Here is a 16,183-nt window from a genome sequence, read left to right as displayed (position 1 = left end):
CCCGTTAATAATATAAAATTTAAAATCGAGCCAAAATTAGCCGACGAAGTCTAAACGAAAGTTGTAGAGTACGTTCCCACCTTCGCGTGGATATAAAGAACGTCGAAAACGGAGATCGTACGCAAAAGTTACGAATTTTTAAAGATTGTACTCGATTTTGCGAGATCTAATACGAAGTCGCTGACGTGGCGCTTTCCCAGCCGTCCGATGATGATCGCTGAAGTCGCCTCGGATGAGTGACGCGTCGCCCCTCGCTACGCCCAGCGTTCGGTCTCGTACGCGCCGCGTTCGCTTAGCCATTCTCGGTCCAGAAGAAGCCACGACGCACCACCGAGGTCTCGCCATCTGGCACCCTTATCCGAAGTTACGCCCCGCGTAACCTTCTGAACGCCCCGCGTAGTGCGAAGCCTCGCACCTATAAAAGGGGTGCGAGGGCAGCCGGTTTTTCACACCAAAAATCAACTCTTTCTCTCACTACTTTCTCTCTCTACAACCCCAAACCACCCCTAAACCCTAGTTAAGCCCCTTAGCACCCTAGGGAAGCCCCGAGGCTCCCGGAGTCCCGAGAAAAAGGAGTTTTTCGGTTTCGAAACGCTGCTCCAATTAAGTTCCGGTTTTCGATAAAATTCGCTGTAAGTGTGCTACGCTTACGCAATTTTTAATATAGCTTTCATATAATTATAGGAATGTTATTAGGTCCTTAAAATAATTATTTGGGCTATTAAAATGAATTATATCGAGTATTATTAACACTTAATAATACTCGGACTAATGAATTTGTCGCGGTTATCGTTAAACTAAACCCTAGTGGTATTGGTACTAGGTTTTATCGAAGGAATATCGTTTTGAGAGTATCGAAGCGCTGTCCGAGTACTGAGTCACCACCTACTCAAGTGAGTGCATGGTCCCTTTCATCTTACACATAGATATGAAGTATTTTATATAAACTACGTGCTATGTGTGCATATTATCTGAGTACTTGCTGTCTATGTTGGATGAACGTTTTATACATGTTTTAAAGGATTTAAACTGTATACGTATTTTATATATACGAATATGTTGGGTATGAGATGGGTAGATGAATGATGAGAGATAGAAGATGACGTGAGTATACATTGGCAGCTACAGACTTAGTGCCTATGGGACAAACACCGGTAGCTATGGAATTAGTACCTTTTAGACGTTGGTAGCTATGGATTTAGTACCTGTTGGGAATTGGTAGCTATGGACTTAGTACCTATTAGTTAGACACTGGTAGCTAAGGATTTAGTACCTGATGAACATTGGTAGCTATGGACTTAGTACCTATTAGATAAAGACTGGTAGCTATGGATTTAGTACCCGATGAATAGACTATAGCAGCTATGGAATTAGTGCTTTATGAACGAACATTGGCAGCTATGGATTTAGTGCCAGTCCTATAACCCTGGAAGTAAGGGACTTCGGAATAAACAAATGCAGGATAGACGACTCTTAGGTTAAATCCTTAAGAGTAAAGAAGATAACGGGGATGGGTAATGGGGTTAATTGTTTGATGATTAAACACAACAATTATATTATTGTGGGTTGAAAACCCTATGTACTCACCAGGTTTCCCAACCTGACCCACTCAGTTTATGTATATCACAGGTGACGAAGTGAAGTGACATTACACTGAGAGATTTAAAGAGATATAGATCACTAGTGTAAATCATTGTAAGTTCTGTTTATGCTTATGTTTCGGTATTAACGATGACATCCCAAACGTTTTAAAATGAAATAAATACGTTTCCTCGAAAATGTTTTAATAACGTATTTACCATGTTTTTCTGGGAACAAATTCCGCAACCTTTTTATAAAATGAAGTACTCTGATTTTTATAAAGCATAAACAAAATCGGTATTTTCTGGCCGTGATTTTGGGGATGTCACAGTTGGTATCAGAGCATTAGTTTAAGCGAACTAGGAATATGGATTTATTTCTAGACTTAAACTTAGAATGCTAAGCGATGATTGTGAGGTGTGAGCACTAGATTATTTTAGGAATTATGCCTAAAATGCTTTTATGTGCTAAATACTTGTGCCTGATATGCTGTTAGTTGTTCGGATCTATGGTCTGTTGCCGACCGGATCTGGAAACCTTATGTGTTTAGGATTCTAAACGTACGACTACGATATTAGAACTAGCATATAAACGTTTCGGAGTGATAAGGATGATTTAACCATCAATCCTAAGTAAAGGCCTAGATTCACCTTATTCGGTGTATAGATCAAGATGGCAAGAACCCGTAGCGGAAACGTGAATGCAAATGGGAACCGAAACCAACCCCCAGTGATTGAGCAAATACCAGTTGTAGTAGCCGCTGCTGAGCCAATAACAATGGCCGGAGTGCAAGCAATGATCCAGGCCATGTTGGATCGTCAAATGGAGGAAACTAGACGTTTGCTCCAGCAAAATCGAGAGGAAGCCACTATTCAGATCGAACGGCTCGAGTTGAATGAAGGGCAGACTGAGGAGGAGAACTACAGTGGGACTGTTGGTCAAGTCAACCCGCCAATAGTTCGATAAAACAACCAAGATGACAAAGTCGAGAGGAATGGATGCAAGTACAAGGATTTTCTGACTTGCAAGCCATCGACTTTCACTGGAAAGGAGGATCCGATCGGGGTCATGGATTGGATCTCGGAGATGGAGTTAGCTTTCATGACGTGCGGTTGCAGAGGAAAACAACAGACCACATTTGCAGTGCGTCAGTTTCGAGGAGGCGCTGTACGTTGGTGGAATACCTTGGGGAAAACTCTAAGCCCCAATGAGCCCCTGCAACTAACATGGGCAGAATTTCTGGTGCAGTTCAAACGTAGGTACTGCTCAGCCCAAAACCTGCTCGAGCTAGAGAACCAGTTTCTAAACCTGAAGAAGGGAAGCATGTCAATCGATGAATACACCAACAACTTCACAGAGAAGATGGAGTTTTCCTTGCGCCTTGTTCCGGATGAGCTGACGAAAATCGACAAGTACGCAAAGGGACTTCCATGGGAGTACGCGGTGCCAGTGCGTCAGGCACCTACTCTAGAGGCAGCTATCTGGGCTGCCAAGTCTGTGGAAGATATGATTAAGGGAAGAGCTGCCAACAAGATTGAGGTTGGCGAAAAGAGGAAGTTTGAGGAATCTACGAGGCCCAATAAGAAGATCAAGTATGGTTCAAAGGAGTCTAGCAGAGGAGGAAACAAAGTGAAATGGTGCAAGAAGTGCAAGAAGAATCACTTTGGGAAATGTAGCGAAGAAGTGACTTGCTACAAGTGTGGGAAGACCGGACATTACGCCAACGAGTGCAAAAGGGTATGTTATGAATGCCGTGAAGAAGGGCATGTTGCTAAGGATTGCCCGAAAAAGAAAGAGGCGGCAAAACCAAACATTCCGCCAAAGGCAAGAGCATTTCAAATGATCCTTGACGAAGCAACTGACGATGCAAGGAATCAGGAGTAAGGATGGATATATAGAGATCAAGTTATGAAGAAGCCATATAGATAGTGTCATATGATGTAGCCTATTAGAGGCATAGTCTAGGGTGAACTTGAACACCTATGTAACCGTTTCAAGAAATAATATAAAACCTTCGTTTTGTTATCTGATGTGTTGAATGATTGTATGATTTGCTGCATGGTGACTTGGGAAACTGCGAGACAATACTTGGGACGAGTATGAGTAGGTGTGAATGGTAGTAGAGGCCTATACTACCGGAAGCACAGGACTCACACTTGGATCAGGGAAAGTCACAAGGTTACCAAGAAGCTAGTAATTGATTTCGTTTTATTCAAGTGTGTTGTTACCATCGTTTCGGTAATGACTAAGAAGATTGTTGATATTCCGACCCTTGTGGTCATATCAAATCGAGTCTGACTACGATAAGTATGTTGTGTGGTTCAGAGAAACAAGTTTGATGTAGCGTCCGACATTAAACCAAACGGTTGAAATTAAAGCGATCAATAGAAGTATCGCACTCGTTGTTAAAGAAGTTGGTAGTTAGAAATGCCTAATGTTAAAGTGTGATTATATCACATTAGAACATGAAGGAAGGCATAGCTTGTTTTAGAATTTAACCCTAAGAGACCTAAGTCTAAGTGTTGCAACATACGATGATAGGTCATTAGAATATGACACATCGATCTATAGTAGTAATAAAAGAACTTATCTCAAGTTCGTATCCAGTAAGGATCGAGATTGTGACTTGAAGGTCATAATTTGGAGTCTAACCTGAGGTAGAGAGCAGGTGCACGATCGAGTACTCTTACAATCAATGAGTTTAAGAGATAGAATTGAAGGAATGTAGAAGTTATAATTATTACCTAGGATGAAGAGATGACATATGGAGTCATTATACGACCCTGTTTCGTTGATGATTCCGGGACGTAATCATCCTAAGGGGGAGATAATTGTAACGCCCGCAAATCCGGGCTAATCAAATTAGAGGCAATAGGAGTCGAAAATGACTTTTCGACAAAAGATTATTTAGAATAAATAATCTTAACCAAGTTGTAGAGTATGTCACAAGGTTTCCGTACATATAAAGAACGCCGAAATCCGAGTTATAACGAAGAAGTTATGGCCCGTCGAAGTTTTACGGAAAAACCGGCACGATACCGGAAAGCGTAAATAATGAATTTACGATAGAGCGAGATTTAGCCTTAGCGATCTAAACGGAAGTCGTAGAATATGTTAAACTAAGAACATCGATAAAAAGAACGCCCAAATCTGACTTCGTATGAAGAAGTTATGATTTTTCGAAGTTTCGGACTAGCAGTGTACAGCCCGAAATTCGAATATTTGATCGAGCGGTTTTTAGCCGACACGACCTAAACGAGAATCAAAGATCTCGTTGAGAGTAGCGTAACGAGAAAAAGATGGGCGAAAACGGATGTCGGATGAAGAAGTTATGAGGATTTAACGGACCAAATCGTGTCCCGGCCCGTTAATAATATAAAATTTAAAATCGAGCCAAAATTAGCCGACGAAGTCTAAACGAAAGTTGTAGAGTACGTTCCCACCTTCGCGTGGATATAAAGAACGTCGAAAACGGAGATCGTACGCAAAAGTTACGAATTTTTAAAGATTGTACTCGATTTTGCGAGATCTAATACGAAGTCGCTGACGTGGCGCTTTCCCAGCCGTCCGATGATGATCGCTGAAGTCGCCTCGGATGAGTGACGCGTCGCCCCTCGCTACGCCCAGCGTTCGGTCTCGTACGCGCCGCGTTCGCTTAGCCATTCTCGGTCCAGAAGAAGCCACGACGCACCACCGAGGTCTCGCCATCTGGCACCCTTATCCGAAGTTACGCCCCGCGTAACCTTCTGAACGCCCCGCGTAGTGCGAAGCCTCGCACCTATAAAAGGGGTGCGAGGGCAGCCGGTTTTTCACACCAAAAATCAACTCTTTCTCTCACTACTTTCTCTCTCTACAACCCCAAACCACCCCTAAACCCTAGTTAAGCCCCTTAGCACCCTAGGGAAGCCCCGAGGCTCCCGGAGTCCCGAGAAAAAGGAGTTTTTCGGTTTCGAAACGCTGCTCCAATTAAGTTCCGGTTTTCGATAAAATACGCTGTAAGTGTGCTACGCTTACGCAATTTTTAATATAGCTTTCATATAATTATAGGAATGTTATTAGGTCCTTAAAATAATTATTTGGGCTATTAAAATGAATTATATCGAGTATTATTAACACTTAATAATACTCGGACTAATGAATTTGTCGCGGTTATCGTTAAACTAAACCCTAGTGGTATTGGTACTAGGTTTTATCGAAGGAATATCGTTTTGAGAGTATCGAAGCGCTGTCCGAGTACTGAGTCACCACCTACTCAGGTGAGTGCATGGTCCCTTTCATCTTACACATAGATATGAAGTATTTTATATAAACTACGTGCTATGTGTGCATATTATCTGAGTACTTGCTGTCTATGTTGGATGAACGTTTTATACATGTTTTAAAGGATTTAAACTGTATACGTATTTTATATATACGAATATGTTGGGTATGAGATGGGTAGATGAATGATGAGAGATAGAAGATGACGTGAGTATACATTGGCAGCTACAGACTTAGTGCCTATGGGACAAACACCGGTAGCTATGGAATTAGTACCTTTTAGACGTTGGTAGCTATGGATTTAGTACCTGTTGGGAATTGGTAGCTATGGACTTAGTACCTATTAGTTAGACACTGGTAGCTAAGGATTTAGTACCTGATGAACATTGGTAGCTATGGACTTAGTACCTATTAGATAAAGACTGGTAGCTATGGATTTAGTACCCGATGAATAGACTATAGCAGCTATGGAATTAGTACTTTATGAACGAACATTGGCAGCTATGGATTTAGTGCCAGTCCTATAACCCTGGAAGTAAGGGACTTCGGAATAAACAAATGCAGGATAGACGACTCTTAGGTTAAATCCTTAAGAGTAAAGAAGATAACGGGGATGGGTAATGGGGTTAATTGTTTGATGATTAAACACAACAATTATATTATTGTGGGTTGAAAACCCTATGTACTCACCAGGTTTCCCAACCTGACCCACTCAGTTTATGTATATCACAGGTGACGAAGTGAAGTGACATTACACTGAGAGATTTAAAGAGATATAGATCACTAGTGTAAATCATTGTAAGTTCTGTTTATGCTTATGTTTCGGTATTAACGATGACATCCCAAACGTTTTAAAATGAAATAAATACGTTTCCTCGAAAATGTTTTAATAACGTATTTACCATGTTTTTCTGGGAACAAATTCCGCAACCTTTTTATAAAATGAAGTACTCTGATTTTTATAAAGCATAAACAAAATCGGTCTTTTCTGGCCGTGATTTTGGGGATGTCACAATATGTGAGTATAGCAAAGTCCCACAACTAATAGGAGACCCTTAGCACCCTTAAACGCTACCCAGGACCCCAAACACTCAACCAAAAGTGTTTTCCACTCCTATGAGTGTGTATAATTGTTTAATTAGTATATTATATGCTAATTGTATGTGAACATATGTTATCATATGTTAAAATAGGTCCTTGTGTGTGTTCAAGTCCTTGCGTGACTCCGAACGCCCAAACGACACTTTCGTCGGACCTACTTACACCAGGTGAGTTCATACCCCTGAATGAACCTTTTTAAATGCTTTTAAATATTTTATAGGGGGGATTACAAGTTAAACATGCCAGTTATCATGTCAATCACATGTGATTGATAACCCGCATGCACAAGATTTTACCACTGTACACTGTTTTACCGAGTAGGACACTATAAATGGCTTTCAAAAAGGGTTTTTATATTGTTCAAGTTCTTACTTTTATAGCTTATGAAAGATTCATTTTCAAACTGATTTATAAAATATTCCCAAAGATTTCTAAAGGTTTTCACCCCTATTTTATCGAAGAATACAAATGCGATTTCCCTGAGTAATAAAGTTTTCAAAGGTGTTCATGAATACTTTCAATTGTTAGTTACTGCTGCTTCGCCTATACTTATTTTATACTCCTACTCTGTAATGCTTTCGCTTATACCTGAAGTCACTTATACCTGTTGACGCTTATACTTATTCACCCCCTCACTTAGTGATATGAGTCTACTTCACTTATACTTCACTTGCGACCGCTCTTACTTCACTTATTGCCGTCTCCACTTCGCGATGTGCTTATACTTATTCGACACTTATACTTCACTTGCGACCGCTCTTACTTCACTTATTGCCGTCTCCACTTCGCGATGCGCACTTATACTTCACTTGCGACCGCTCTTACTTCACTTATTGCCGTCTCCACTTCGCGATGCGCTTATACTTATTCGACACTTATACTTCACTTGCGACCGCTTTTACTTCACTTATTGACGTCTCCACTTCGCGATGTGCTTATACTTATTCGACACTTATACTTCACTTGCGACCGCTCTTACTTCACTTGTTAGACACTCCTACTTCACGAGAATCACTTTTAGACACTCCTACTTCACTTGTTAGACACTCCTACTTCACTTGTTAGACACTCTTACTTCACTTGTTAGACTGAACCAGGCGTATCATTTGATTGATACCTTCCTGGAGTCTATGGTTCTTGCCTTAGTCAGCAGTCCTCATTGCTGAGGTGTATGATATTCCCTGATGTCGTTTGTTTTCCTCAATATTCAAATTTATTATTTTGATAATGATAAGCAACTTAGGGAAAACTACTTTTTACCACTCATCACTGACCAATCGTGGTAGAAGGCTGCTTTATTTAAAGAAAATATAGGATTTTCTGGAAAAGACTCTAATACACTGAAACCTCTTAAACTATTTCTTTATTAAGTTATTTGAATGAAATGTCACTAAATGCTTATGAACTCACCAACATTTGTGAAAATGCTGATACTCGCTTTTCAAATAACTTGTAATCTCAGGTCAGCAATTAGACAGGTACATCACCGGAGCTGCTGATGAAGATGGCTTAATACCTTGCTGTACTTATTATATTAAATGTATTACTGTGATAATATGTAATGTAACCATGTAAAATTATTACTATTAATGCAATGTTTTGTTGTACTTTGATTACTATATTCATGTGTTGTGATACTTGACATGACGTCATCCACCCCAGAACGTTTCCGTCGTTCCGGTTTTGGGGTGTGACACCATGCACCATCGGGTCAAGTACATACCAAAATAGTTATGGACTTAGACACTAATCCAACAGTCCCTATCTTTGACCATTAATATTTAATAATACAAGCCTACTACTAGCCCAATTTGATTAGTCCAACACCACAACCCAAACCTAATTTTCTTAACCCATTACTTGGGCATTTAAATAAATGAGTGGGACAAGCCTTATAAGGTGGGAAAAGGTTTTCTCTTCCACCAATGTAGGATAAGTCCCACATTGTAAGTTTATAGAGAAAAGTTTCAACCATACCCCACATTTTCTATTCAAACTCCAAGAATACCCCACATTTGAATAGGAAGTAAGTGAACTTTGATACTCAAATAAAGGAAGTAAGATATGACATGCATCTGAATAGGTGTTGTAAAACTCGAACCTTTCATAGTAAGTACTACTTGGATCTACTTTGTGAGTAGTGAACTTGAGTCTTGAACTAGCCACTTTTTATAGTAGAGTAAAAAACAAGAAGTATCACACATATCATATCTAAGCATGGTTCATTTCTTACCGTTGTGTTCATTTCAGTCGTGAACAATCCTTTCTTTATGAGACTTTTAAGGAGTTTAGTCATATCAGCTCCCAAAGATGCGACCTCACATCCATATCACATAGGTAATGCTAATCTGGAATAATCCGTACTATTCCACTATAAAAGCTATCAACATTATTAAAAATAAAGAATTCATCCCTATATCATCAACATAAAACACAAAATAAATATCATAGGAGTGAGCATACCTTTGTGTTAGTGTTTCTTTGAGTCTTCCCAAACTAGTTGTATTATTGAACCTAGACCATGGGATCTCCAATGTTGCTAGGTTAGGTTTCTGCCAGGTGGTGACTCATTGTGCTGGCTTTAAGCCCATTCTCCTCGATGTGAAGAGAACTTGCTCTCTACTAAGGCCTTTTGTCAAGGGATCAGCTATATTTTCCTTTGACTTTATGTAACTAATGTAAATGATTCCATTCTTCAGCAAGTCTCTTATTGTATATATGACTTTGTGCTCTAGTAAGAGCAGCCATACTATCACAATGTATGCGAATGGCAGTAACAGGTTGAGACCACAGAGGAATACCTTCTAGGAAGCCTTTAAGCCATTCAACTTCTTCGGCAGCTTTGTCTAAAGCAACAAACTCTGCTTCCATTGTAGAACAAGTATTCACAGTTTTCTTAGATGATTTCCAAGAGATAGCAGCTCCACTAAGAGTAAACACATATCCACTTGTGGATTTTGCCTCTGAAGTATTGGAAATCCAATTTGCATCACAATACCCTTCAAGAACATGAGGATATCTCGTGTAATGCAATCCATAATTCATTGTAAGCTTTAAATATCTAAGCACTCTCACTAATGCATACCAATGATCTTTACCAGGATTGTGCGAGTAGTGGCTCAATCTACTTACACTATATGCTAAGTCTGGTCTTGTACAATTCATAATATACATTAAGCTACCAAGAACTTAAGTATATTCTAACTGAGCTACATTATCACCTTTATTCTTCTTTAAATGACTAGAAACATCAAAATGGGTGACAATTGGATTGTCATCATAGTATCCAAACTTCTTGAGTACACTTTCAATATAATAGGAATGAGTAAGAGTATAACCATTTGGTCTTCTTTGAACTCTTACACCAAGGATCACATCTACTACTCCTAAGTCCTTCACAGAAAAGGAGGAGTGTAGCATTTTCATGGTTTGATTGATCACATCCAAGTTAGTACCCATTATAAGCATATCATCCACATACAAGCATATGATGACACAAGCATTTTTGTATTGTTTGAAATAAACACATTTATCACATTCATTAATTCTAAATCCATTAGAGAGTAACGTGCTGTCAAACTTCTCATGCCATTGCTTTGGAGCATGTTTTAGTCCATAAAGTGATCTAACTAACTTACAGACTTTGTTTTCTTGACCTTTTACCACAAACACTTCAGTTTGATTCACATATATCTCTTCATCTAGTTCACCATACAAGAAGGCAATTTTCACATCCATTTGGTGTATTTCAAAATTGTGAATGGTTGTAATTGCTACTAATGTGCGAATTGATGTAATTCTTGTAACAGGTGAATAGGTGTCAAAGAAGTCTTGACCCTCTTTTTGACGATACCCTTTAGTTACTAAACGAGCTTTGCACTTCTCAATGGTACCATCAGGTCTAAACTTCTTCTTGAATATCCATTTGTGCCCAATTGGTTTTTGCCCAGGTGGCAAATCTACCAATTTCCAAGTGTTATTCTGCATAATGGAATCAATCTCACTTTTGATTGCCTCTTTCCAAAAGGGAGCTTAAGAAGAATCCATAGCATCCTTATAAGTTTGTGGTTCCTTATTTACTACATAGGTCATGTAATCAGGTCCAAAATCTTTGGCAATTTTTCCCCGCTTGCTTCTTCTGGGTTCTAAGTTCTCTTCTTGAACCTTAAAAGAATTCTCTTCATTTGATTGTAAACTTTTTTCTGGAATGGTATCATTCAGTCCATCATCGAGAGGTCTTTTCCTAGAGCAGGTAACCTCTTTCCCTTTATCCTTAAAAGGAAAAAATAGTTTCAAATAATTCAGCCTCTGTTGATTCCATGATGGTTTGGTTATGGATATCATCAACATGTGATTTATACACAAGAAACCTATAGGTTGCACTATTCATGGCAGGTCCAAGATAGATGCAATCTATGGTTTTTGGTCCAAGTTTAGTCCTCTTAGGAAGACGTACTTGTACCTTAGCAAGGCAACCCCACACTTTCATCCTTTTATAAGAGGGTAACCTCCCTTTCCACAGATGATAGGGTGATTTATTACTCTTTTTATGAGGAATTCTATTAAGTATTGAATTTGTTGCAAGACATGCTTCTCCCCACAAATTATGGGGTGCTCCAGAAGTAATTACCATTGAGTTTATCATGTTTTTCAATGTTCTATTCTTCCTTTCAACAACTCCATTTTGTTGTGGAGTATATGGAGCAGTTGTTTGATGTATAATACCATTTAAAGAACAAATTTCAGAAAATTCTTTGGATTCATATTCTCCTCCTCGATCAGACCTTAGAATTTTGAACTTTTTGTCAAGTTGATTTTCAACTCCAGCCTTGTAATTCTTAAAAGAATTCAAGACTTCATCCTTGGTATTTAACAAATAAATATAACAATACCTGTCGCAATCATCAATAAAGGAAATATAATAATTATTTCCTCCTCTTGTAGGTGTTGCTCTAAAATCACATAAATCAGAGTGGATTAAGCCAAGTATTTCATTAGATTTTTCACTTGATTTATGAGGATGTTTTGAAAATTTTAATTCTACACAGACCTCACATTTTATGTTTTTATCTAATGAACATTTTGGTAACATGCCAAGTTTTGCCATTCTTTGAATAGAGCGAAAATTGACATGTCCCAATCGAGAATGCCATAAAATTGAAGGATCATGCATATACATAGAAGAGAGGCTAGTAGTGCCCATTATTGCATTAGCATTAACATTGGTTACATCATTGTTTAGTGTTTCAAAACCATAGTACAAAGGTAAGACATTGACTTTAAAGAGACCCTCACTAAGGTATCTCTTTCCAACATACACCCTACCCTTGGTGAGAACAAACTTATCAGACTCAAATACAAGTTTGAAACCTTTGTTACTAAGAATAGGGCTAAAAATCATATTCTCAGTAATTTCAGGAACATGCAAGACACCACTTAAAACAAGTTCTTTTTCAGAAGTCAGTTGTAGCTTCACTTTTCCCTTTCCTTCAACTTTTACAGTAGAGCCATTCCCCATAAACATTGGTTCAGAATCCGAGACTTTCTGGTATGTAGAGAACATGGTTCGGGAGTTGCAAATGTGTCTTGTGGCTCCAGTATCAATCCACACAATTGCTAACCATGTTGGTTTGAATCACAACAACAAACTGATTTGGTGATTCAACCAAGTTGGTTTGACCAGAATTTCCTCCACCAGAATTACCACAATTGTTTCCATTGTTCCCTCCATTGTTTCCTCCATTATTTCCTCCATTGTTTCCTCCATTGTTTCCTCCTTGACCCCTCCTGAATCTGCAATCTTTGGCCTTGTGCCCAATTTTGCCACAAACATAGCATGGACATAATTCTTCTTGTTAGGGCCATGATTTTTTCCATCTTTGGAAGAGTTTTTGGAGCCTTGCTTCCCTTTCTTGTTGTTATGCTTTGTCCTTGAAGTACTTGCTTCTCCAACAAAGTTTGCACTTGGTTCCAAGGAATTTGCATCTGCCTTCTCATTCAATCTGTTATCTCCTTCCACACGAATTCTCAACACAAGTTGCTCAAAACTCATGTCATCAGTTAAGTGCTTAAGATGTAGTTTGAAATTCTTCCAAGAAGGAGGAAGTTTTTCAATGATTGAACCAACAAGAAAGTTAGAGTTTAAACGCATACCTTCAACTTCAAGATCATGTGCAATGACTTGAATTTCCTCTACCTGTTTGAGGACAGATTTGGTATCCACCATCTTGAAATTCATGAACTGTACAATCACGAATTTCTTGGAACATGTCACTTCTGTCTTGTATTTCTTTTTCAGTGATTCCCATATCTCTCTTGCAGTAGTCATGGTAGAGTAGATATCATAGAGAAAATCATCCAGGGCATTCAGAATATAATTTCTGCAATTATATTCATTTGTGTTCAAGGTTTCCACAACCCTTTGGTGTTCTGCCAATTGGGCTTCAGTGGATGGTTTTGTTCCTTCTGCAGTGGTTACACCAGTAGGAGGAGAGGGAGAATTATCAGAGAACACTAGAAACATGAAAAATTGTTAGATAAAACAACATCTTCTGTTGCCATCTCCGAAAATCTGAGCCTTTGAATTTTTTAGGCTTTTTCCACATGTGTTTTGATGATGGATTGTTTATCCATTCTTCCACTTTTTGATTTATGTTTAGACTGTTATGATAGAAGTATACAATCAACAGAAGCAATATAAATAAAACAAACGAAATTCAAATATATATATCTTTACTATCTTATAAAAGAGATCTCACTATTTCTAAAAATAGATTGAATATGATAATATTATTTTTTTAAGACGTTCAAATCATTAAGCTAATAGTACAAGTAGTCATCAATAAAATAATATTAAATTTTAACCTGTGTTTTGAATCCTTATATTTCTCAACAAATTCTATCTCCTTCCCTAAATTTCGGATAATTCAAAATTTGAAACCATCAGAAAATACATGTTGATTCAAATATCCCTCCTGCAGATGGCTCTTTCTTAACAGGTTTTTATTTTAATCCTTACTTTTAATTGATTTCATCATTTTTAACTTTTTGTATTTTTATCTTATAAATATATTGGGTGAAGGTTTTATTATATCAGGTTTGTTCCTAAAAAGGTTTTTACTATGTTTCTTTAATGTGTTGGCTTTGCAGGTTCAAAGAACTCAACCAAGAGGGCCAGTTAGAGCATTATATTATCATTAGTTTGTATATTTTGGCATCTTACTTTTGCAATAAAGAACGGTTAAACACAAGATTTGACATGATTAAGGTAGTTTGTATATTTTTCATCTTGTTTAGTCTAAAAATGAAACCTTTTTCATCATTGGTCCTTATAATATCAAGTTTCATCACATGGACTTCCTGATTACGGTGATTATTGTCCTTATTATAAGGTTCTATATAGATTTTGTTCAATATTTTAAGGTTTCGAGAACCTAAATCAATATGAATCCTTAAATTATATACCATCGTTGAAAATGTTTTAATTTGTGACCAAACTTGGTTTAAAATCACAATGAACAAGTTGACACCTGAGTATTTTGGCATTCTCAAAGGCCTATTTATCGACTTTTGAATCACAACACCTGATATTCTAAAAGTTTATTTTTATAAACTATTATTTATATATTTGAGCATTTTACTTAGTAGGACATTAAATTAATAAATGAATTAAGGAAAACGAAAAAAAAGAGGACGATAAACAGTACAAGTGGTTTGGGTATGTATAAGTGGAAGTAATAACCATTTAGGGGGTGTTTGGCAAAAAAAGCTTATTGCTTATTAGTTTATTAGCTTATAAGTTAATAAGTAAGTGTAAGGTAACTTATGAAAAAATGACGTATTAGAGGTTCCCCACCGGAATAAGTTATTTTAATCCAAACACTTTTTTAACTTATAGTGATGTGGAACCTAATAAGTTGTTTTAAAAAAGCTTAGCCAAACACCCCTTTAATATGGTATGGTAATGCTCTTGAAAATTAGATGTCATTTAATATTCATTTCTCGAAGTGAACGCAAAATGGTTTTAACTCTAAAGAGATCAAATTATTCGCCGCCCGCCGCTTTGCACGGGTAGACGGCTAGTGTGTGTGTATATATATATATATATATATATATATATATATATATATATAATACTAGAATCAATTTACAAAAAACATACTTGTATGATGATTACACAAGAACTATAATCACGAAATTGTACAGATTGAGGCCTGCTATGCAATGTCCTAAGACAGAAATTTCCCTGGAATGAGTCTGTCTTGAGGATACAACAACCAATTCAAGAACAAATATTGAATATGTCGAAATTCACCACGATCCCTTTTGATACTAAGGACGATTTTTGAGAGAAAGTGTATGTGGTTCATTAGCCTTCAAATTCTGTCCGAATTCCTCCATTTATAGGCTTGCAATAGTGGTTGTAAACCACCAACCGAAATTAGCTGCTCAAAATTGACTGCAGTTAATCATTTATTTAACAGAATTTGTTTAGTAATAATTAATTAATTAATTAATGACTTAATTAATTTCGGATTATATATAAAAAAATATTATTTAGTCATAAAGAGCTCCAAGGCCTTATCTTTGACCATTAATATTTAATAATACAAGCCTACTACTAGCCCAATTTGACTAGTCCAAACACCACAACCCAAACCCAATTTGCTTAACCATTACTTGGTCCATTTAAATAAATGAATGGGACGAGCCTTGTAAGGTGGGAAAATGTTTTCTCTTCCACCAATGTGGGATAAGTCCCACATTGTAAGTTTATAGAGCAAAGTTCTAACATGATAAACATATACTGATGTATTACTTCATGCTTTCACTTTTATACAATTTATTTACCCAAAAAATCCACAATCCAAAAAATCGTTCTTTTATGCTTTGGAAAATTAAGTTTATGTTTTTTGAAATCGCAAGACAAAGAATAAAAAATGATGTTTTAGGTCTTAAGGAAATCGAATAGAGTACCTTAATCGAAGGATAAGGGCGCCAATATTAGTCAATTAATCAAGTTGGTTAGTCGACCAGAGAAGGAGGTGCAAAATCAATAGAAAAAAGGAGGTGTACGTTTCGAGCGTGAAGCGTGAGAACTTATTTATTTATTTATTTATCTTTTTATTTTTACATTTCCGTGCTTTTTTTTATTTCTCTGTCCAAGACAACTTTGTTGGAAAGAGTGTCAATGTCAAAACTATTGGTAATATTTCTGGTAATAATATGGTCTTTTTCGGTT

This window comes from Lactuca serriola, chromosome 4 (assembly GCF_051521515.1).
Source record: "Lactuca serriola cultivar US96UC23 chromosome 4, Lser_US96UC23_V15, whole genome shotgun sequence".
Lineage (NCBI taxonomy): Eukaryota > Viridiplantae > Streptophyta > Magnoliopsida > Asterales > Asteraceae > Lactuca > Lactuca serriola.
The sequence above is the reverse complement of the archived record's forward strand: the minus strand, read 5'-3'. Positions refer to the sequence as shown.